General features: G+C 40.3%; 1 protein-coding gene across 6 annotated transcripts in view; it reads left to right on the top strand.

Moving 5' to 3' along the window:
• Nucleotides 1-23,315, top strand: part of HIVEP1 (HIVEP zinc finger 1) — a 156,509-nt gene that overhangs the window by 24,551 nt on the left and 108,643 nt on the right. The window contains exon 1 of one of the 6 annotated variants that reach the window (XM_063632894.1): nucleotides 17,647-18,059. The exons of the other annotated variants lie outside the window; for them this stretch is intronic. The gene's annotated coding sequence lies outside the window, so the exon portion shown is untranslated. Of the gene's footprint in view, nucleotides 1-17,646; nucleotides 18,060-23,315 lie in introns of those variants that run through there. 6 annotated transcript variants of the gene reach the window in all.

The raw sequence follows: 23,315 nt of genomic DNA, 5'->3' as shown, positions 1-23,315 counted from the left end.
GAACATCTGTACAATGAGAGACGGTAGCATTGTTATGTAGACATTCTCAGGCCGTGATTGGAAGGGGCAAAGCAAGGTCTCTGAGAGAGATTATCAAAGAATTTACTGAGAGACGTTCTTGGACTTTGCTGGACCACAGCCCACTCTGCTCAACCTCAGCGGTTCTCTTCTGTGATATTTAAGTTAATATGGAAGAAGTGGTAACTTTGGTTACATCAGGTTTTAATGTCACCTTTAGTTTTGGGGTGGACACAACTGGACTCCAGTATGTCCAAACCCTCTTAATAATACTATATTTTCATAGAGTTTTTAGAACTGAGAATTGCATAATTTATCTTACTATTTTACTTAACTGACAGAGTACCTTATTCTAGAATGATTTTTTTAAAAATAATAAGTTTTTAAAAGCCAAATCTCTATACACTTCTTGTTCCTTGGAAAGCTTATTGTCTCCTGAAGAGTACATTTGTTGTGGATAGTGTGTTCATCAAGAGTAATTCTTAAAGTAGTTGGATAGGTTTAAATTTCGCAACATAGATATTGCAGAATTTAGATATACAGGAAATCAGGATTCAGGGCTCATTTGTTGTAAGGTGAAATCAGGAAGTCTCGGGTTAAAGATTGGATGGGATTAAGCAGATGTTTTATAGGCAGTGTCTTCACCCTGAACTGCGGCCGTGTGCTGTTTGGAATGCAGTCTGACTTAATAACCCACCCATACCAGTAACATACATGATAGAGCCGAAGTGCTGTAGTTAAATAATGGATTTTATAAACATTAAATAGTCTTTTAGCACCTGCATTTTTTTGGAAGAGTCAAGTGAGAAGTTATGTATGTATGCATTTTGGTCTGAATCTTGTGCTTCTGTTAAACACTGATAGAAATGTGTCTCTTGAGGCTGGTCTATTAACAGATTTATAAAAATGATTACTGTTTCTTAAGCTTTAAAAATCATATTTTTGGCAACCGAATCTAAGAGTTTTTTTAAATAAAGTTTAGACCTTTTATTCTTTGCAGATTGGATAATTTTTCTTGTACACTTAGCAAATGTTTGATAAATAGCCCTGCAAGGCACTGTGCCTGCTAAGTGCTGTGGAGGATACCTGAGTGACTCTGGCATACATCATAGCCTCAGCGACCCAGACATAGCAGTTCAATAGGAGAGGTAAGACAAGCCCAAAACTATAACAACTGCAAAGTGATAAGGGCCATGGAACAATGAAAACTGTCAGGAGAGACTGGGAAAGGAGACAGTGTTTTCTGATTCCATGTGAAAGCTACCCCCTCAACCCCAAGAATTCTCTTTACTTTCTATGCCCACATTGAACTAATTCTCTAAGTCCCAGTTTCGTAAAACCTATGCATGTATTTCTGATTTCTTCTCATTGTGGGTACTTGAAAGAGAGGAAAAAGGAATTTGGGGTCAGAGACTTGGGTAAGGAGAGTAACCTGGTCAAATAGTGTGGTTTCTTGACCTGGGCATTGTACCAGGCTGTGTGTGGCATCCTGATCTGACATGCCACTGAAACAGCCTGGAAGTGCAGGATCTCAATGAAAATATAGTTGGAAAAATAATGCAGGTAAGCTTGGGGCTGGCAGCATGTTAGAATTGGGAAAAATACCATTTGTGTAAATCAAGCCCTTGGTACCAGATGTATGAAGAGCTACTGACACCTCATGGATGTGGATGTTATTATTTCTGGTTATGGGAAGCGTGTATGTGTATGTACCAGAATCTATATATGGTGGGTATATGCACATGGTCTTGGCTAAAATTGATCTATGAGTTTAATCTGTGACAGAGAAAGCTGTTCAGTATATTCCTTAGTTGCTTGAAAAAAAACTTGGAGTATATCTGTTTAGGAGTCACAGATTAATCTTTCTAAATGTATCCTGATTTGTCTGACAGAATTCTGCAGATAGGACTTATTGGAAGTGAAGACCAGGTATCATTTAAATGACGCATGATCTTTTTCAAATTTAGATGCATACTTTTTAGGAAAAAACTGCAATCATGCTTTTTCTTCTTGTTTAATGAAATAAGAATAGTTCAGAGTGGTGGAGTGTCAGGACCCATTGATAGGTGGGTCTTTCTAGAAAAATCTAATTTCAGTGAAAAATTACACATAGTACATTTTGCTTTTCACATATGCCTTGTATTTTGAACCTGTGTGTGTGTATATCAGCAAAATTTGTTGTTTCTGAAATCTACTTCTAAAGTGAATCTTATTTTTTAACATTTAACCATTTTAGAATTATCCATATGCCCACATAAGCAGACACATAAACAGGGAAGGATCTTTTAGATACGATGTTGGGATTAACTGAGTGGATGTTTGGAGGGGAAAGTACTGAAATTCATCCCACAAATCAACATACATTTTCGAGTAGATATGTAGAAAATCAATATAGAAAATAGGAAATACAGAAAAACATTGAGATTACATTCTAGGGCGTAGAGAATTACAGCTCAGAAACAAAAAGCGTGACAGAAAAAATATAAAATGCTTATTTCAGAACTAGTGTGAAAAAGGTAGCCTTTTCTAATACGTAAGAAAAGGTACAATAGGTAAATGGACAAAAGGAATTACAAATGCTAAAGTGTTATATGGAAACATCATTCTCTGTAATAAAAAGAGAAAATTGAAACAATGTGGAGATAATTTTTATTACCAACGCATTTGCTATTTTAAAGAAATGGCACCCAGGGCTGCTGAGGTTGTGTGGAACAAGTATACTCATTTATTGCTGATGACATAGTAGAGCTTTAAAGGGTTTTATGTCTTGAAATTTATCTTAAGGAAATAATTCAGCTGAAGCAAAAAGATATTTGTTCAAAGATCTTGATTTTGGTGTTATCTTTAATAGCAAAACAGGAGAAGTGCCTTAAATGCCCTTCAATGTGGACTAATAAATTGATCTTATGCTCTAGCAGACATTAAAAATGATAATTTTTGAAATCCTGTGGAAACATGAAAAATGTTCATTATATGTAAAAATCCATATGTGTATAGAATATACAATTATATGGTCTTTGTGGAAATACTTTTGTTAGGGTGACAGCAATATGAGAATTTTAAGTAATTTCAGGCATCAATTGAGCATTTGCTCTGTGACTCCAGTTAATTCACCAGTCTGTGGTCTGAGCACTGCTATAGGCTCCAGGGATGCACAGCTGCTTGGGTGATCTCTGTGGTCCTATAGGTGGACACATAAGCAGCTAACAACGCAGTATGAAAGAGCAGCTTTCTGGCTGGGCGCTGTGGCTCACACCTGTAATCCCAGCATTTTGGGAGGCTGAAGCAGGTGGATCACCTGAGGTCAGGAGTCCGAGACCAGCCTGGCTAACATAGGGAAACCCCATCTGTACTAATAATACAAAAATTAGCTGGGCGTGCGTTGTGGTGCACGCCTGTAATCCCAGCTACTTGGGAAGCTGAGTCAGGAGAAGTGCTTGAACCCGGGAGGCGGAGGCTGCAGTGAGCTAAGATCGCACCACTGCACTCCAGCCTGGGCAACAGAAGATTCATCTCAAAAAAAAAAAAAAAAAAAAAACAAACAAACAAAAAAACAGCCCTCCAGAGAAGATGGTGTGTGGGCTGGGTCTTGGATAATGAATAGGAGTTGGCCAGATCATCTGGGTGGAGGCTGGCTGAACGGAGGCAACCATGGAAATAAAGGAGTGATGTTCAAGTTTTGGAGGATGTGGATATTTACAAGGACCAGGTTATCTCAGGGTGACTTTAACAGTCAGGAGCAGTGATGGAGGGGATGGAGTGGGTGTTGAGGCCCGGGTCTTGGAGTGGGTGGGTGTATGTCATACTTAGGGTGGAAGAGGAGTGCTTCATTTTCACTTCTTGCAGCTTTTTCATCTTTCAAAGTTCAATATGCATTATTTGTTTTGTTAATCATGCCACATTCTCATAATTTTTGAGCACCTTTTTTGGTTGCCTGGCTATTTAGTAAACATAAGTGTACAGAATCAAAACAGATATTTGTCTGTGTCAATTTCTTCGTGTGTTTGCTGCTGTGGTCATTCATATATTGATCAGCGATGATTTTCCTGAGACCGTTGATTGCATCGGTGGCAAAAATTAGATTTTCTGACTCCCGATGTGTGAAACCATATTCCTTTCTGCATTTTATTGCTGGGTTGTAGGTTATGTTGAATATAAACATATTTGTGGATAATGTAGTTGTATGTGGCTGAGAGGTTGCACTGGATATTACAGAAAAGAATTTTGTATGTGAAATAGATAGTAGCAGTGAGTGTTTTCCTGTTTTCTTTTTAAATGTTCTTCAACATGGAGGATGAAATCTAAATGTTAATTCTACTGTTTATTGTTTTTTCCTTTTTTTTTGAGACAGGGTCTTGCTCTTTTGCTCAGGCTGGAGTGCAGTGGTGTAGTTGTAGCTCACTGCAATCCCAAACTTCTGGGGACAAGCTAAGGCTTGTCCCCTTCCTGCCTTAGCTTCCCAGATAGCTTGGACTACAGGCACATGCCAGTGTACCTAGCTACGTTTTTTTTTTTTTTTTGGTGGAGGGGAGGGGAGTTCCTCACTTTGTTGCCCAGACTAGTCTTGAACTCCCAGCCTCAAATGAACCTCCTGTGTTGGCCCCCCAAAGCGCTGAGATTACAGGCATGAGCCACCGTACCCCATCTATGGTTTTTCTTCTTCTTATTTTTAAACATCCTCTGCAGGAAAAGTTAAGGAACATGATATATCTGTTAGACATTAATGCCATGCAAATTCAGTATGTTTTAGTGTTTTGATCTATTGATGTCCTTTCTATTGAAGGCAAGGAACAATAGTTATTAGGTGCTTTATTAGATTTTATTTAATGCTTTCATAAAGAAGCACAGATATTACTATTTTTCAACTGTGATTTTTAATATTCGAGAACCGTATTTTGGTGTAATTGTTTTTCTTTTTAATCCTGTGTATTTTATGCATTTTAAAACATTCTGAAAAGGGGTCCATCAATTTGGCTAGACTGCAGAGGTATACAGGGTACACAGAAAAAGTTAAGAATCATCCTCTGGCTGGGCGAGGTGGCTCACGATTGTAATCCCAGCACTTTGGGAGGCCGAGGTGGGCAGATCACAAGGTCAAGAGATTGAGACCATCCTGGCCAACATGGCGAAACCCTGTCTGTACTAAAAATACAAAAATTAGCTGGGCATGGTGGCGTGCACTTGTAGTCCCAGCTACTTGGGAGGCTGAGGCAGGATAATTGCTTAAAGCCGGGAGGCGGAGGTTGCAGTGAGCCAAGATTGCGCCACTACACTCCAGCCTGGGCGACAGGGCGAGACTCCATCTCAACAACAACAACAACAACAACAACAACAACAAAGAATCATCCAACAACAACAAAGAATCATCCTCCATTCCCCAAACCCTAAAGCGAGGAAGAGAGTAAGATTAACTTCAGAAATTAATAAATAGAGTTTTGGATCTCTACTCTGCCTTTTAGGAGCTCTGTGGATGGGACATTTTACTTCTGACTGTCATTCTCTATGTTATAAAATGAGTATAATATATCTGTCACAGATTTGTGATGAAAGTTAAAATGGACACTTTATATAATATACCTGGCAGAGTAACAGGCACATAGAATGAATGTTGTTACCCCTTTGGTCCTTACTCTTATCATGAACTAGCTATGTCCTTGGCCAAATTACTTACCACTTTTTGGTCTTTGTTACCTATTTATCTACACTAAAAGGATTTAGATTTGTTTATTTGTACTTCAGCTAAAAAAAATCTGTGATTATATAAAAAACCAGGATTACCATTTTCAAATTGGAATGCTTGGTCAGCTAAGCTGACTTTTATTTTGTTGATTAAAGACATGCATATATCAACAGGCGTTGTCTTTTGTGTCTATGCCACCTAACTTTTCTCTTCCAGTTTTCTCTCATCAAATGTTTGTCAGTCACATTTGGTTGAAACCATGCTGTTTATCCAAGGTCATGACTTAAAGAAAAGGACAATTTACTTAATTGCCTTAAATACCAGTCAGAGCCATGTGGAAGCTATGCAGGTAAACACGCCTCTGTTTGGGGTTGGGTTGTAGGAACCCTTCCTTAGGTCTAATGAAAGTGATATTCTTGTGTATTTTCAGTGGTCATCTTCTGTCCTTACCTTTAGTTCCAGTAGCTCTTTAAACCTCATTTGTTCTATTGACGCCAAGTTGGTTAGAAGGTCATAACATTTGTTTGTGCGTAGAAGGTTAGAGGGAGGTCCTGGCAGAGGCTTATAATCAAGTAGAAGCGCAAAGTCAGCGTTCTTGATTGCAAAGAGTAGAAGTAGCCTCTTTGACTCAGGGAATGACCTCATTGGAAGGGGTGTCAGGTTGCTGTCATAACCCCCAACACAGGTGGATATCTGTGTTTAAAAGACAGTGAGGAACCAGGGGAAGAAGCTATGCAGCCAAGACAGGGGATATCACCACCCATGAGCAGCCTGGATCTTGGATGCTGCCTCCACAGGGAGCACTGGACCCCTGTGAGCACCTGCAGTGGTTCCCTGGCCGGAGTTCAGGCAGGGCAGGCATCTGGCCTCGCTGCCCTGCTGAGCAGGACTCAACAGCGGTGGAGTCCCCAGCTGTGGGGTGAGGATTCTGATACTGGGCGGTGGAGGGGAAATGTAAGCCCAACAACAGATGAAGGTTTTCTATAGATGGGCTCAGCAGTTGTTGCACCTGCTTATTATCTGTGTATGCGTGTGTGCCTGTGTGGGCGTGCATGCATATGCCTGCATTTTGGAGAGGAAGGGATCTGGGCTTTCATCAAAGTCCTAAAAGGTGTTTTGATCCGGGGGTTAAGAAACACTGTAATAAAGAGATTTAACTGTGTTTGAATCTTTGCTTTTCCACCAGGTGGTGCAAATCTTTTATGATGTTCATAGAAGTTAAATCCTCAAAAGATGAGAATAATTTAAAATTGTGTCATTTTCTCTGTTTAAGAGTTTAGTTCTGCCACACAACATGAAGCATTGTTGATCTGATTCTTGCTTTCCTTCTGTCTTTAATAAAGATACAGGTAGATTTACATATCTTTTTAAATATGTGACTATAGATCTAAATTATCTGTAGATTTTTGAGGCTATACTACTGTTTTGTTTTTTGTAGAAAGAAACTGCAATCACTGGGAAAAACAGTAATATATTCAATATATTAATTGTTTCACACACTCTTTATGGAGCTAGAAACACTCAATTCTGATAACCTTTTGCTCAATGCATATAACTTGTGTGATTTAAATTTTTGAAGATAAAACTCATGTCATGTTGGTCAGTGTATTAGGCCATTCTTACAGTGCTATAAAGCAGTACTTGAGTCTGAGTAATTTCTAAGAAAAGAGGTTTAATTGGCTTATGGTTCTCCAGGCCGTACAGGAAGCATAGCACTGGCATCTGCCTCTGGGAAGGCCTCAGGAAGCTTCCAATCATGGTGGAAGATGAAGAGGGAGCAGGCACATTGCATGGCAAGGAGGAGGAGTGAGAGTGGTGGGGGGAGGTGCCACACACTTTTAAACAACCAGATCTCAGGAGAACTCACTCTCATGAAGACAGTACCAAGCCATGAGGGATGTGTCCACATGATCCAGCCCCACCTCCGGCCTTGGGCATTACAGTTCAACATGAGATTTGGGTTGGGACAAATATCCAAACTGTATCAGTCGTTCTGTTTGTCTCTTTTTCTCCTCTGAGCTGCTGACAGTTTGCTCTCTCTCCTTCTGCATCTTTCTGTTTTTAGAAATAAATAGCTGGCCAGGCGCAGTGTGGCTCAGGCCTGTAATCCCAGCACTTTGGGAGGCTGAGGCAGGTGGATCACAAGGTCAGGAGATTGAGACCATCCTGGCTAACAAGGTGAAACCCCTCTCTACTAAAAGTAGAAACAAATTAGCCGGGTGTGGTGGTGGGCGCCTGTAGTTCCAGCTACTCGGGAGGCTGAGGCAGGAGAATGGCATGAACCCGGGAGGTGGAGCTTGCAGTGAGCCGAGATGGCGCCATTGCACTCCAGCCTGGGCAACAGAGCGAGACTCTGTGTCAAAAAAAAAAAAAAAAAAAGACATAGCTGGAGAAAGTGGAGAAAGTGGGTTGCTAATATGGGCTACTGTATACATTACATTCTCGCTTACGTGTTCCACCCCCCCCGCCCCCCGCCCCCGCCACTTAAGAATTTGGTGTAGACATCCTTCATGTCCTTCAGGTCATTACATGCAGATTTTAATTTGTTAATTTGTTACATCATCTCTAGTAAGAATTTACCTAATTTAGTTATTTCTTTGATAGAACAAATTAATTGTTTGTTTGTTTGTTTTGTTTTTTTGAGACAGAGTCTCCCTCTCTTGCCCAGGCTGGAGTTCAGTTGCTTGATCTTGGCTCCCTGCAACCTCTGCCTCCCAGGTTCAAGCAATTCTTCTGCCTCAGCCAAGTAGCTGGAATTAAAGGCCCATGCCACCATGCCTGGCTAATTTTTGGTATTTTTAGTAGAGACGGGTTTTCACCGTGTTAGCCAGGATGGTCTCGATCTCCTGGCCTTGTGATCCACCCGCCTTGGCCTCCCAAAGTGCTGGGATTACAGGTGTGAGTCACCGTGCCCGGCCAGTTTTGTTTTTTATTTCTTTTCAGTTTTGCTTTTATTTTTGCCATTACAAACGACTGCAGTAAACATCCTTACATCTTTTGTACATAGATTCTATTTATTAATATTTGTATGCTTTTTTTTTTTTTGAGACAGGGTCTCCCTCTGTTGCCCAGGCTGGAGTACAGTGGCCCGATCATGGCTCACTGCAGCCTCAACCTCCCCAGCCTCAGGTCTCCCAGCTACCGAGATTATAGCACCCTACCTTATGCTTTTATTTTTATAATATATATTATTTACAGTGATTCTCTCAATCTATATTTTAGTTCTATTAGTGGTGCCTTTATCATACAGAATTTTAAAACTTTTTTGTAGTTGGGTCCGTCAACATGTTTTCTATTCTAACCTGCAATTATACAAATAGCCCTTCTAAAGTTTCTTCTAATATTTCTAATAGAAATATGTTTAGTTTATCAAATATTTTATTGATTCCAAAATATGTAGTTTTTAAAATAACTTTCATATCTCTGAAATTATTTCTTATAATAGTGTATCATAACTTAGCTAATAGTACTTTTTCTTTCAGTGATACATAAAATAATGGTTTCTGTTATAATTGATGTTTTGAATTCAGCATAATTGGTATTTCTTGCACTTAGATCTTTAATCCATTTGTACTTATTTTTGTGTATGTCATGAGGTTATGGAGTCCATTTTTCCCCCTACAAATAAAGCCAATTTCTCAGTGTTGTTTACTAAATGAAGAATCTTTTCTCGCAGAATTGCCATATAGTAGCTTCTGATATATACTTTGACTCATGGCCTGATCCACTAATTTATTTGTTCCTCTGCTATACTCTTTTGACAACAGTGGCTTTTAGTTCTAAATTCCGAAAGGGTAAGTTCGCCTTCATTATACTTTTTTATTTTAAACATTTCTTAATGTTTACTTGAAATACCCTAACTTTTGATTCTCAAGTCTGTTTTTACCTACTTTCTTTACTTACAAAATGAGTTGATCCAGGCAGGCATTTTGTATGATATTTATATGCACATGAGTGCTCATATAATGGCATTTCTCCTATTCCCACTTTCTAAGTGAAATTTTTTTTTTTTTTTTGGAGACAGAGTCTCACTCTGTCACCCAAGCTGGAGTGCAATGGCATGATCTCAGTTCACTGCAACCTCCACCTCCCAGGTTCAAGTGATTCTCCTGCCTCAGCCTCCCAAGTAGCTGGGATTACAGGACAGGCTCCTGCCACCACAGCCAGCTAATTTTTGTATTTTTGGTAGAGCCGGGGTTTTACCATGTTGGTCAGGGTGGTCTCAAACTCCTGACCTCAGGTGATCCACCTGCCTCAGCCTCCCAAAGTGCTGGGATTACAGGCGTGAGGCACCGTGCCCAGCCGTGTAATTTGTTTTTTAAGAAGGTTCATGATTTTCCTGGGTTTGTTCTTAGCTCGGTGGCATTAGTGGCTTCAGCATCAAGTGCAGAAGTTCTCGTTGAACCAGACGCTGATCAGCGTCCCCTTGCTGTGTTGTTAGTGGCACTTCTGTAATTTATGTTTAGAGACTGTCTGGGTTTTGTGGGATTTCTAGCAATTTTAGTGTCTCTGTCCGCTGATGCCAGTGGCACTCCAGTCATTATGATAAAAGTTCCCACAGAGTTTGAGTTTTGCTTCAGAATAATCTGAGGGGTGGATCTCAGGTGTGGAGGAGTATATGGAGAATTGTTGAAGATGGGGAGCATGTGAATGTGGGGTTATTCTGGGCTCTCTTTTTAAAATACATTGGGAATGTTTATTTTTTTCAATGCCCTGCATCTGTAAATGATGCTTTCTATGGGGTGGGCCTGCCCGTGTGGAGACCACTACCTTAAAGCCGTGAATGGCATGGCGCAAATGGGTTTCTGGGCTCCTGAATAAGAATTCTAAGTGACTCTCCACCACCCCCATAGAACACTGTTATAATCTATTATTGGGTTATGTGTTAATATTTTACTATTTTAGGGATCAATTTATGGACTTTTATGGACTGGTCAAGACAGCAACCAAATGTATAATTTTTCCTAAGGGGGAAAATATATTCTAATTTCTAAACAATAATATTTTCAGTTGAATTTTAAAACAGCAGCTTTTTAATTAAGGACTCCATGTTGGCACCAAAGGGTACCTTGGGAAGCTTTCCTTTCCCCACCCCCTCGCCATCCCATCGCCCTGTTAGCGCCCCTCAAAGCAGTCGAAGCCAGCGCACCTGTGTACAGCTGAGGGCTTGCTGTGCCCCCTCAAAGCCAGTGCACCTGTGTACAGCTGAGGGCTCGCTGTCCCCGCACTCAAAGCCAGTGCACCTGTGTGCAGCTGAGGGCTTTCTGTCCCCCATTCAAAGCCACTGCACCTGTGTACACTGAGGGCTTGCTGTCCCCCACTCAAAGCCAGCACACCTATGTACAGCTGAGGGTTTGCTGTCCCCCACTCAAATCCAGCACACCTGTGTATGGCTGAGGGCTTGCTGTCCCCCCCGACCCAAAGCCAGTACACCTCTGTACAGCCGAGGTCTCACTGTGCCCCCCTCAAAGCCAGCATACCTGTGTACAGCTGAGGGCTTTGCTGTCCCCCCCCCCACTCAAAGCCAGTGCACCTGTGTACAGCTGAGGACTCGCTGTGCCCCACTCAAAGCCAGTGCACCTGTGTGCAGCTGAGGGCTTGCTGTCCCCCACTCAAAGCCAGTGCACCTGTGTACAGCTGGGGGCTTGCCGTCTCCCACTGAAAGCCAGTGCACCTGTGTGCAGCTGAGGGCTTGCTGTCCCCCACTCAAAGCCAGCACACCTGTGTACAGCTGAGGGCTTGCTGTGCATGTGTGTTTGCAGTGAAGTGCCTCAGCCAGTTCCTCCTTCCTTCTCCAAGCTGACTGGATCCACATCCCTCCTGTGTAGACATTTTGGAGCCTCCGCTGTGATGCTTGCCTGTAACCCATCAATAGAGCTAAGTCAAATTTGCTTTTTAAGAAGGTTCATGTTTATTTTCTCGTTCTAGGGCTTCTGTGGCTATTTAGATGAGTTGTTTAGAACACTAGACTAATGAGATCACCAGGGTGATGAAACATTGTGTGGATCTTGGCTTTCTTCTAGCACAGTCAGCTCTGTTCCTAACCCTCGCCATCTACTGGGCATTTTTATTCATATGCTTGATCAGAAGTTGGCTTGGGTGAATGTGTGTGTGGATCCAAATACATCCACCGTTCATCTCAGAGAAGCAGCTCATCACCTGGGTCCTGGGAGGGTGCCATGTATTGCTCACTGGATGGAGAGGCAGGGCAGCTTTATTTCACACCAGCTATTGGTTTCCAATACGTTAGAATCACCTGAAAGGAGGGTGGAGCATGGTGGGGTTTATGTTAACATGGCAGGGCAGATATCTCATGAGTTGGGCACATTTTTAAAGGTGCTGTTAGAGTAGAAAGGAGGCCCAGGACCACTGTGCCGCCAGCTTTAGAATACATTGCGAATGGTGTCTGCTGGGATTGTGCAGTGAGCCCAGCCTTGAGATAGCCCATTAATTTCTTCAGTAAATGCATGTTGAGTTAATGCTTGGTAATGAAGCGTACCCTGCTATGTTAGGGAATGTTTGTTAGAGGCGATTGATTGTAACCCACTGGTGCCATGGAAGATATGTTAGCATGGTGATTTTAGCACATAAACGCCTCTGGTGACAAAGCTCAAACCTCATTTATTAAATGACAATTAAAATTGCCTTATAATTTTAACGATGTATGCCTGTTAAAATGTTCTCCATCACATCTGCAGTGGTGAATACGTGCCTAATAAAAAATTTGATAATAACAACTAGTCCCAAATATTGGGAAGCCAATAGTTGTCTTTATGCTTTATAATTATCTTTAAAATTCTACCCATTTGAAATCCACCTGTTTATATTTCTAATACTTGAAATCTTTTTGTGAATGAATGTGAGTCTCAAAAGAATGTTAAGTATCTTGTTTGAAATGTCAAAAGATGAGATTCATGTAATTTAAATCACCCAGAATTCACTGGGAGAAAATTTTTAATAATTTTAGCAATATAAAAACTAATGAGAAAAATTACACCTTGGTGGTTTTAAGTATCTGAATTACCTTTGTAGATTTTATAGACTTTCTGTTCAAAAAATAATTTTATGTGTTTGCAAACACTTTGATATTCTAAACTTGAGTAGCAGTCTAAAAATTAACCATATGGTAATATTTTGTCTGTGTTATTGGGGATAATGGCCAACATTTATTGAGTTCTTACTGCATTTCTGGACCTGTTCAACTCTCATTACCACATTTAACCCTGCAAAAAAAAGTCTTGTGGCACACTGCTATGTTCGTTGTCCCCAGTTCAGAAAGAGGAAATCTAAGGCCTATAGAAGTGAGAAGCTGCAGCCCCCTAGGAAGTGAATATCAGAGCAGACACTGGAGTTAGAATCCTGGGTTGCCGGCCGGGTGTGGTGGCTCACGCCTGTAATCTCACCACTTTGGGAGGCTGAGGTGGGCGGATCACGAGGTCAAGAGATCGAGACCATCCTGGCCAACATGGTGAAACCCTGTCTCTACCAAAAATACAAAAATACAAAAATTAGCCAGGCATGGTGGCGCGTGCCTGTAGTCCCAGCTACTCGGAAGGCTGAGGCAGGAGAATCACTTGAACCCAGGAGGTGGAGGTTGCAGTGAGTTGAGATCGTGCCACTGCACTTCAGCCTGGTGACAGAGTGAGACTCCATCTCAAAATTTAAAAAAAGATTCTGGGTGGCCTCATCCAAAGCTTTGCATTTCTTCTTCCTGCCACTACACTGTTTTGTGTGTGTGTGTGTTTTTGAGATGGAGTCTTGCTCTGTAGCACAGGCTGGAGTGCAGTGGCGTGATCTTGGCTCACTGCAACCTTCGCCTCCTGGGTTCAAGCAATTCCCCTGCCTCAGACTCCTGAATAACTGGGATTACAGGCGTCCACCACCACGCCCGGCTAATTTTTGTATTTTTAGTAGAGACGGGGTTTCACCATGTTGGCCAGGCTGGTCTGGAGCTCCTGACCTCGTGATCTACCAGCCTCAGCCTCCCAGAGTGCTGGGATTACAGGTGTGAGCTACCGTGCCCAGCTGACCACATTGTTAAAGGCATAAAATACTATTCCAATACTTTTAGCAGTAATTTCTACATTAAATAAGTGACATAACTTTGAATGCCTACAAATATGTGTAAGTCTTGTAACATTTTGGGACCATGCTAGTGTCAAGTGTGGCCCTTGTACAGTGATGTACATGGGCATTAAAAGACCATGCAGTTTTAAACGACTGGAGACATTTTGCCAGTGTCTTCGCGGAGGAATCAGGAAGTTGGACGGTTGGCCAGTGGGTGAAATGGTGTTTCTGGAAGGCATGACTCGGCGAAGGGAGGAAGCTGATTTGCCTGCATGTGCGCTTTGTGCCAGGCACAAAGCTGGGCACTGCTGCATGTGCTGCTACCTCGTGATCTCCCACTGTGCCAGGAGACAGGTTCATGGTAGCCCTGGGCAGCCTAGGTCACATCCCGGGTCTCACAGCCACTGGGGCAGAGGCCCTACTCAGAAGGAGGTGTTCTGCCACAAACACATCTTCTTTCCGTCCTGTCACACTGCTGATGGCCGTTAAGAGTTTGGCCTTTCCCTCACTCTGCTTTTGGGGTGGGATTGGCTGAGAGTGTGGATGTTCCCGTCGGTTTTCATCCTTACGTTTCTTAGGCACTTCTAAGGGCACCTTTTTCCTGTGGATGCACCCGGTAGGAAGCTTTTTAATTCAATGGTATTTCCATCGTGAGAGATCGCTTGCAGTCATGGAACCCTCTTAGTTTCCTTGATAAGCCGGTCGGGAAAGAATTTAAGACCTTTGTTTTGGGTTCACTGCACTTGTCTTTTCAGAGCAGTACCCTCCTTGCTTTTCACATCTGACTACTGAGCAGTTTGCGTGGTTCTGGCACGTGCCTAGAGGCCCTCTGAATTAGTAAGTGAGCTGTAGGCTCAACTCTTGCTGTTCCATTTTGCAGTTAGGATGCATCTGAACTCTTCTGTTTTTCACCAGCTTTCATGACCATGGGCGTTTCAGCTTCTTACAAGATTTCTGTTAAGTGGGCATCTCCATTTCAGCCGGTTCCTTGTCCCACCTTGAAAAGTCATAAATTTTAGCTGCCATTGGGCCCAGGGATAAGAGCAGGTGGGCCCACGGTGAAGCGTAAGGCCTTGGGAAGGCACTTGTGCGCCGTCTGCGGCGGCAGTGTATGACAAAGCTGGAGAGTGGACACCTTTTTGCTCCTTTAGATAAGGGAAAGAACATTTGCTTGAATAAAAAATTAGGGTCATATGTTTCTGAACTTTGTCACCTAGACATTAAATAATAATTTAGAATTGAGAAGAGATGGCATACATTTCCAATACTCTACGTCTCTCCAGCAATTCTTGGCCTTCCAACCAATATGCCCATCATCTCACCCCAAAATCTTACCTTTTTTAAAATTTATTTTTTAGTAATCAAGATTCTACTTGTGAGTCACAGAGTATTTAAAAACATGCACAATCTGTTGTTAATGGTACCTGGATGTGCTCTCTAATTGAAAATTCAACATCTAAGGGTGAATACAGAATGCTTGTTTTTAAAAATACCTTTCCAGTTTAAAGAACCATAGGGGCTAAAACGAGATTGTCTCCTTTTTAGTATTACTTACATAAAAATTATTCAATCTGTGAAACTGAGATACAGGCTTGTTTTGTGACCCTTTCTTTCCAGTTACTGGCTCACTTTTGAGCAAAATGGTGAAACTGTTCTTTCTGCTTGGGGACAGTTTTGTATTATTTTCTCTCCACTAGTCTGCACAATTCAAACCAAAATCAAGCCTCAGAGTGTTTATGTGGTATCTACTGGGCACACTGGCTGCTTAATGCATTTTAATATGATGTTAGCAAAAGAAAATGTGGAGATAGTTCCTCACTGGGCATTATGATAAGATTTTAGATTCCAAAGTGTAGCCAGCTCTGGCTTACCCAAAGGAAAATAAAAGAGGTGAGAATACAGCAAAAGGTGGATGTGGGCAGGGGGAAGGGTATGGGGTGATTCTCCCAAGCCTTTATAACCAGAACATTTATTATGGGGTGTGGGTTACCAGATAACAGGAACACCGTTGAAACAGGTGCTAATACATTGAAATCTTTTTGGTACACAGAGGCTTGAGATTAATGACATTTCTTATGTCAGGATTCACCTGTTTTTAAGGTGCAGGTAGTGTTGGCATGCCCGCTCGTGAGCAGCCTTCCTCTGCAGGGTTCTGACCCTCTCTCTTCCTCTCTCTAAGATTTGGCTGCTGAGTGGGTCAGCACCTGGAGAAAGGGGATCTGAGTGGTGTTTTAGCCCCTCAGGGAGCTTGTGGCGTGACAGCACTGGCTTTCTGTGTTTGGCAGAGTGTGTGAGACCTTGCGCAAGGAGGGGACCATCATGCCAGTTGCTCCGCCTGATCAGATGTGTCTCTTTAAATGACTATAGGATATTAAAGTTAAAGGAGGGCTCTTAGATATTTAGATTTTGTCCAGTTCTCTGTTCACAAATCAACACAAATAACCAAAGAAGATATTTTTCTGTCTGCTTGCTCAGATAATAAATGCTATTTATATGTAGAAAGAAAGATGGAGGGATGATTTACAGATGACTCAAACTTATTTAAAAACAAATTTGTGGATTTCCACTAATAAGCTTATACTTTCATGGCCCATTTGAGTAGTTTTTGTTAAACTTCCTTTTTCTCGTATGCTCTATTTGGGATTTCAACGATTTTTATTATGTAATGAGGGAATATTTTTGTTGTGAAATTTTGCTTCCTTTTTGATGTAACTGTTAGAATTTGATGAACTGGTTTGTAACATTAAAATGAAGATGAAAAATTACAAGGTATTCTCGAATGCATGTCGCTTTCTGGGGTGTTGCTGGCGATGATGTGTGCTCTCTGGAGTGTGTATATCCGGAGGTGCTCAGAGTCTGCCTCTGTTGCTCCTAAGAAAGACAAAGCCTCCTATCTGATCAGCTTTGTCCATGAATCTCTAACTTGTTCTTACACTGACACCGTTAACTGCCCTAAATGCCAGGCACCTACTCCGCCAGCCTAGTGGAAACAAGCCTGTATTAGGAAACCGCGATTGGGTTTAGAATTGGGACTGTTCCACATGCTATTTGCCAGATAAGCCTTAGCATCCTCGTCTGTAAATAACGACAGTTCATGCCTGCCACACGTGGGCACTGTAAAAATTAAACACCATCGGCCGGGCGCGGTGGCTCACGCCTGTAATCCCAGCACTTTGGAAGGCCAGGACGGGCGGATCACGAGGTCAGGAGATCGAGACCATCCTGGCTAACATGGTGAAACCCTGTCTCTACTAAAAATTCAAAAACACTAGTCGGGCATAGTGGCAGGCACCTGTAGTCCCAGTTACTCGGGAGGCTGAGGCAGGAGAATGGCGTGAACCCGGGAGGCGGAGGTTGCAGTGAGCCGAGATCCCACCGCTGCACTCCAGCCTGGGTGACAGAGAGAGACTCCGTCTCAAAAAAAAAAAAAAAAAAATTAAACACCATGGGTCCGGCTGGGTGACTCCCATCCTCTCCTCAAGAATCATAAACAGCTTTCTTTGCTTTCAAGATTAGCTCTCACAGTCGGGCCCTGTCAGGCCCCTCCAGACAGTCTCACTGCAGATGCCCTTGCTTTCTAGCCCTTGGCCTGGTGGGCCATTTGCTCATCCTAAGTAGGCCTTTCCTGCTTCCAAGTCTTTGCTCCTACTTTTTGGGGGTCTTAATCTCCACCTATTGAAATGTTCTATTGATGAAGGTAGAAGTGGCGGGAAATGGTATCGGGGAACCACAGGCCAGGCGCTAGGCATGCTCATTGCTACTGGGTTGGCAGTTGCTTCCAGGCCTGTTCAGTGGATGCTGTGTGCATGTGTGTAGCACATACACAAGTGCATATATATATATATATATGTATATTAAAATAAATGTCAGGACGACAGGGTTTTTACTTCACCTCTTGGATCTTATGCTTCTGTCTCCTTTCTCTCACAGCAAGAACGCTTGTACTCAGTGAGTCCTGGAATGACAGAATTACTTACTTGCTTTGACATACACAGCAGTTCAGACTACTAATGCCAGCACCGATACCACCATTTTTCTTTTGTCATTAGTTTGTGTCCCACTACGGATATAGGATTAATGTGTTTCACTGTCAGTCATTCTTCTCTGTGTGGTTATGCTACCACCTTATAAATGCAAAGTTCATTTGTCATATTTTATTTTTGATTTTTAGGAATTTTTATTTAAGATTTTTGTTCTACAATCACAGAAAATATTTACATGACTCCAAAGTAGCATCTAGAAAACAAGATACTGTCAAAAAAGTCCATCTTCTGTCTCTGCCTTCTCCCCCCCAGTAAGTAACCATTTAAGAATATTATGTTTTATCTTTCCATTTTTGCCTTTACTATGTGTGTGTATACATAGTGTATATATGTAAATACTATATAATTAGTGCATATTATTTCATCCAAATTAAATACTATATAATATATAAATAAAATATAAATATGTAGATATAGGTATCTTCACATGTTAACATGCAGTCTAACCATGTTTTTTGTTTGTGGGGAAGGGAGGTGGTGGGGAGGGTGGTACATGAATGGATATTACTAAAATTTATTAGGTGGGCTGAAGTTTTTGTTTTTGTTTCTTTTTATATAAATCTTTATAAACTCTTATTCACTGTGCTTTTTACTTTTAGTTAGCTTCTCTTTCCATATTTGCACTTGTCCATAATTATACTTCAGCAAATCTTGGGAGAGAACCTCTGTGGCTTTCTGAAAAATTGTTCTTTTATATAAACTTGCCCAGATGAGTTATAGGAGGAACTGTTCTCTCCAGTTTCAAAATGAGTTCAAATACTGTGTGGGGGGACTTTCCAACTGAGGATAGCATGTCGTGGTATGTGGTTAGCCAATACAGAGATCTAAGAGGCTGCAACAGCTTTTGCTAACTTGTGAAACATGCCTTTAATTTTAAAAGCAGTCTTTGGAAATTCTACTTCCATTTGTACATGGCTTTAGATGAATAAAAACATGTCTTACGGAATCAAGACCATGGCATATATATACAGGCAGATTATGAATGTATTGATTCTTTTACTTTACCTTATGTTTACTGAACAAGGACACATCTAAATAATGAAATGCATCTTACTGGAACCACCAAAAGTAAGCCACTTAGAGGGCCACCTAGAGATAGCTTTGTAGAGCATGGTGGAATATCTGAGGGTTTTTATTAATACATTTTAACTTTCTTAAACATCATTTAAAAAATTGATATTCTAAATGTACCTCCAATAGTACATTAAACTGTTACAGTAGTGTCAGAACCTTATGTGTGTAAAGTTATTTGGTCAGTTTGGAAAATTTTGTAGTATTTGTGAAGAAGGGTATAAGAGCTAACATACACTGAGTAACTACTCTGCGTCTGGTATATTCCATCAGTCATCTCTTTCAGGAATTAAAACTGTCTTATGAGGCAGATAGCACTATTTAATTTTTTGTTATGAAGGAGGCTGAGACTTGGAGAGTTGGAGTCTCTTGCCTTGTATCATGTACCTAGTAAATGGCCAAACTAGGAATTGAGCCTGTTTGTCTGAAAACAAACCCTTACTGTTCCCAGTGTACCTTGTTACCTCAATTTACTTTCTTTTTTTGTCTTAAAATGAAGTCTAAGGTTCTAATTTCACCAGACTAAAACTAGGTAACCATCTGTAAACTAGAAATTTTAATTGATAAAACAATCATTCCTATGCTTTAAAAATGCAGGCTAAAATGGTTAGGAAATGCTATCTTTTGGAGACTTGTAGCAAATGCTCAGAAAGTAATTTCTTGGGGTTGGGCGAGGATTCTCATCAGTTTTTAAAATAATTTGATTGTCATTATTGCAAGGCTGTGTAGTTCCTGTAATTGGAGTATTTGCCTTTACACTTCACAGCTGTAATTTTCTTGAAGATCGGAAGACTTTCTGTGCAGCTGCTTTAATTTACATCTGTTTTGGGGAAAATATAACACATGTCCATAGTATATGGTGTTTCGTTAATAAAGATTTGCAGTAGACAAGGTATAAAATTATTATAAATATTTCCCAATATGCTGTTTGTGTGTGTGTGTGTTTGTGTGTGTGTGTGTGTGTGTGTGTGTGTGTGTGTGTGTGTTTGTAGGGATATTTTGTGGCATATATAGCCAAATCTTATTTGCTGTTCTTTAAACATTGAGATGTCCTGACTGTCAATTTGTGGTTTGTGTAAAAGAAGAGTGGGATTTTTTTCTAGTCAAGTTAGAAGATAAAGTTTACCAAGGATACAAATAAGAGAAGCAGTATAGAAATGTATTATAAGCCATGGAAAATTATTATAAGAAAACACCATTAATTATAAATTAACTGAAATTTTAGGATATGACAAAAAAAAAAACATAAATAGGTACCTGTGAGTCTTAAGGGGCAAAAGACTAATAGAAATATTCTGAGGCCCTGTGGAGATGGTGTGGGGGAGTTCTGAGTCTACAGCCCTAGGTAAGGGCAGAATTGATTCCATGTCTTGACTGAAACCAAAGTGGAAGTGGGGTAGGGGGATGCTCTGTGGGGGGCTATGTACTGCTTAAGCTAGGATATATTTGGAGAGAAAAGAAAACATTAATTTTCCTTTCCCAATCATATCAAACCCCTTCCCCCACAAAACAGAAATTGACAAGAGAACCCTAGAGATAAACATGCCAAGCTCTGTTATATGGTGGCTTTCAGCCCTTTTCCAGAATAAATAGGATGAACATCTTGCTACATAATGTATCTTGTACTTAAGGTCATTATTTTTTCAATAAGGAATATGACAAATAGGATGACAGAAGGGGAATGTACATTTGATCCTTCTCCATGTGGAAATGTGAGCTACAACTTGTTAGTATCAGAAAAGTAGGTTATCTTTCCCTTCTCCATTTCAAATAGTCTGTCATATTTGAAAGCTAATAGCTTTCAGGCTTGCATAGCCCATAACTCTCAGCAACATATAAAACATGCCCGCTCTGTGTTTATTTACTTTAATCTGTCCATTGTGATGCCAACTTGAGATATTTGGAATTATTACATTTGATTCACTCATTTGCCTGATGACTCTGCAAATAATTGGATTGATACCAAGGTTTATGCTGTGGAAACTATGGTATGAAAAACAATATATAGTCTATAGGTATATTTACAAGAAAACATACACTATATGTTTGTTGCAGAAAATTTGGAAGATCCACATACAGAAGTTATAGTCACTCATAACTGTACCATCCAGAAATAACTACTATTAACAATTTGATATCTTTCATTTATATGTATACATATGGATATATATGCATATACCTACATATGTATCTAGACTATATATACATGCACATTTACACACATATACATATGAATATATAACTACACATACATGAATTTTAAAGCACAGTTGGCGTCATACAGTATATCTTTTGGGATGCTCCCCCTAATATTATCTATTACTAGTATTTTTTGGTGTCATTAAAATTCCCTGTAAACATCAGTTTTAAATGACTGCATAATGACTTCACCATAATGAACTTTTTTTGCTGGTGTAAGATTAGTTTGTTTCCATTTTATTTGGTTATTGTGGAACCTCTTTTTTCACTTTTCTGATTAACATACGTGATTTCATGACATAGCGTATTATTTGATGTTGTGCTTCTTGCTCATTAAAAAATCTGAGCATTTGAGAACCTAATTCGGGGTTGTGATATTCATTTGTATGTTTATCCTGAAATACTTTTAAGGAAAAAATTATCTACTTGTTAAATACCCATTTTAGAAAGTTACCTTTGTTAGCTTCAGTTTGATCTACGTTCATTCAGTTTCCGGTGAGATGTAGATTGTCTTCTCGCTAGGTAGTCAGACTTCTGTGCAGAACAAGGTGGGCAAGTTCCTGCTCTTGTAGAGCTTACTGCCTAGTGGGAAAGTATAATACTAAGTAATTAATACATTATTAGAGAATTATACTTGTAATAAACATTATGAACCTAAAGTTATAGTATGTTTTTAGAATGTGTACTTGAGGAATCTAAACAGGAAAGAAAATTCTTCAGTTAAAATCATGATTTTCGGTGGCTCACGCCTGTAATCCCAGCACTTTGGGAGGCTGAGGCGGGCGAATCACGAGGTCAGGAGATCGAGACCATCCTGGCCAACACGGTGAAACCCTGTCTCTACTAAAAATACAAAAATTCGCTGGGCATGGTGGCACGTGCCTGTAATCCCAGCTACTTGGGAGGCTGAGGCAGGAGAATCCCTTGAAGCAGGAAGTCAGAGGTTGCAGTGAGCCGAGATCCGCCACTGCACTCTAGCCTGGCAACAGAGTGAGACTCCGTCTCAAAAAAAAAAAAAAAAAAAAGAAAAAATCATTATTTTGTTATCTTTTGTTGTTTCTATTTAAAATAGAAAACCACAATGCCTCATCTGACCAGTTGGCACAAACTGGAGGATACAATATGGATATGGTATTTATATGTTTTTCTCTCACCAATATCCAGTTTAGAGGCGAAGAAATCTTTAATCCTTTTGGTTGGATATTTGATTTCTGAGCTGGAATTTTTTTCTAAACTAGCAAATTTCAGGATACAAATTGAGTTATTTCTGCCAGCATCCTGGATTTGAAGCATGAGATTTCATCACTATGATTAAAAGAACCTTTCCCTGCTCACAAAGCAAGTTAAACAAAATCAGCAAAATGATGGAAATAAACGTGCTTGGTCCATAAAGTCCGAGACAAGTGTTCTATTAAGCTAGTGCTGTTATAAAGTGAGTACAGTGAGATATGGAAGGATAGCGTGCATCATTTTGGGGAACTGTACTGTATGTAATATTCGTGGAAAAGATGAGCTGTTATTTGCTCCTTTTATGTTATATGCGCTTGCTCAGCAACTTAGGTAGCAGAAGTCATATTGTATTAAATGGCTCTAGGCACTTGTTCTAGGGGCCCTAGTTTTACCTTAATCTGGTAAAAGGTTGGAATAGAGAAACTAAGGTTAAAAAAAGATTAATGAAGAAGCGGAAGTGAAGAGTCGGAGCAGAAAATAAGTTTAAATGTCTTTGGGATTTATTTGGAGGTGAAATAGGATCAATAAATTACTAGTAAGTTACTGGGCAATGTGAGGTTTGAAGATGAAGGAAGCGTCTTGAATTTATTCATTACGTTGTATGGAGCCTTAGACTCGAGGTAGTGTGATGTTCTTAAAGAAAAGTGGGATGATTAATATTAATAATAATAATCTGTGTTTCCTTCAGTTGAATTCATGGCGGTTAACGTCTTGCCACATTTGCCTTATCTCTGTATATGTACTTTTTTGTTCATTTATTTGTCATGCATTTGAAAGTATATTAAAGTTATCAATTTTTGTAAGTTGAATTTCAATGTGACCACTTTACTGAATTCTTATTCTTATCAATTCAGTTGATTTTGGGGGGATTTGTCTAATTAGATTATCATATCAGCTGCAAATAAAATGATTTTGTTTCTTTACAATTTTTATGCATCTTTTAATTTTTTTCTAATTTTATTACATTGTCCAGGACTCTAGTGAAGTATCAAATACTATGAAGTATC

This window comes from Symphalangus syndactylus, chromosome 23 (genome assembly GCF_028878055.3).
Source record: "Symphalangus syndactylus isolate Jambi chromosome 23, NHGRI_mSymSyn1-v2.1_pri, whole genome shotgun sequence".
NCBI classification, from domain to species: domain Eukaryota; kingdom Metazoa; phylum Chordata; class Mammalia; order Primates; family Hylobatidae; genus Symphalangus; species Symphalangus syndactylus.
This window is presented reverse-complemented; position numbering and strand designations above follow the sequence as displayed.